Source organism: Propithecus coquereli, unplaced genomic scaffold, assembly GCF_000956105.1.
Source record: "Propithecus coquereli isolate 6110/MARCELLA unplaced genomic scaffold, Pcoq_1.0 Scaffold139, whole genome shotgun sequence".
Taxonomy (NCBI): Eukaryota; Metazoa; Chordata; class Mammalia; order Primates; family Indriidae; genus Propithecus; species Propithecus coquereli.
The window spans coordinates 4,129,366-4,131,033 of record NW_012138191.1 but is presented as its reverse complement, the minus strand read 5'-3'; the positions used below and the strand labels follow the sequence as shown (position 1 = coordinate 4,131,033).

Genomic DNA, 1,668 nt, shown 5'->3' with positions numbered 1-1,668 from the left:
GGCCTCTTGGCTAAGATCAGATACAGAGTCCCTCCTTTACCCTCTCTTTTAGGGCAGGTCTGCTGGCAACAAACTCTTAATTTTCCTTTATCTGAGAATATTTTGATTTCTCCTTCATTTCTGAAGGATATTGCTGGATATAGAATTTGAGGGGGAGTTGACAGTATTTTTCTTTCGGCACTGTTGTGTCCCTTCTTTCTGGCCCCCATGGTTTCTGAAAAGAAATGTGCTGACATTGAGTTGTTTTTACCCTTAGGTAATGGGCTGTTTCTACTCTGGCTGCTTTCAAGATTTTTTCTGTCTTTAGTTTTCAGAAGTTTGATTATGGTGTGTGTTGGTGTTAATTTCTTCAGGTTTGTTTGTGGCTTGTTCAGCTTCTTAAATCCCTAGATTTATGGGTTTATTGTTTCCCCCAAATTTGGTAAATTTACAGCTATTATTTCTTTGCATACTTTTTCAGCCCTACCTTCTTTTTTTTTTCCTTCTTGTACTCTGAAGACATGAATGCTAGATTTTTGGTTTTACTCTCACGTGTTCCTGAGGCTGTGTTCACTTTTCTCAGTCTATTTTCTGTTCAGACTGAGTAATTGCTATTGTTCTACCTTCAGGTTCTCTGATTCTTTCCACTGTCCTCTCCATCCTCGTGTTGAGTCCATTTGTTGAGTTTTTAATTTTGTTATTGTATATTTTTGTTGTAAAATTTTTAAATTGTTGTTCTTCTTTATGTCTGTTTTTCTTTGCTAAGACTTTTTCATTGATCTCAAGCATGTTTGCAGTTGCGTGTCACAGCATTTTTATGATGGCTGTTTTAAAATCCTTGTCAGATGGATACCGGAAGTAGGTGAAGGTAATATGGAGGAGTTTCCGGTAGGCCTTAGTGACTGAAAGCCGGGGCAGAAGTGCTAGTCCCGATTGGGATTCCTGTCCCAGTCCCACCAAGGTGGCGACTGCGGTAGGAGGAAGGAAGTTTGGGATGCAATTGGCCCACCACCACTATACATCGCAGCCTTATTTCAGTTCAAAATGAACTATATGCCCGGCACCGCCAGCCTTATCGAGGACATCGACAAAAAACACTTGGTCCTGCTTCGAGATGGAAGAACACTTATAGGCTTTTAAAGCAGCATCGATCAATTTGCTAATTTAGTGCTACATCAGACTGTGGAATGTATTCATGTGGACAAAAAATACAGTGATATTCCTCAAGGGATTTTTGTGGTCAGAGGAGAAAATGTGGTCCTACTAGGAGAAATAGACTTGGAAAAGGACAGTGACACACCCCTCCAACAAGTGTCTATTGAAGAAATCCTAGAAGAACAAAGGTTGGAATAGCAGACCAAGCTGGAAGCAGAGAAGCTGAAAGTTCAGGCTCTTCAGGATAGAGGTCTCTCCATTCCTCAAACAGATACTCTTGATGAGTATTAAGTCCTTTGCTCAGTTGCTCCTGAAGAGCAGGGGCTATCACTGAATGGAAGTCACATCCTGGTCACCTCATACTGTTAGGGAAATTTCCATGCATACTAGGGGAATTTCTGTGCTGATTCTGCTTAAAACCACAAAGCAGCTAAAGTAGACGCTGACACCTGTCAGCCTTGCAAGCTAAAACCGCAAAACAGTTGAGTAAAGCTGCAAGCCTGTCACAACTATACTGTTTGTTATAAACCTATC

At 40.9% G+C, this 1,668-nt stretch overlaps 1 pseudogene; it reads left to right on the top strand.

The window, feature by feature from the left end:
- The first annotated feature begins 1,023 nt into the window (after window positions 1–1,023).
- LOC105806193 lies at window positions 1,024–1,425 on the top strand (annotated as a pseudogene).
- Window positions 1,426–1,668: the final 243 nt, after the last annotated feature.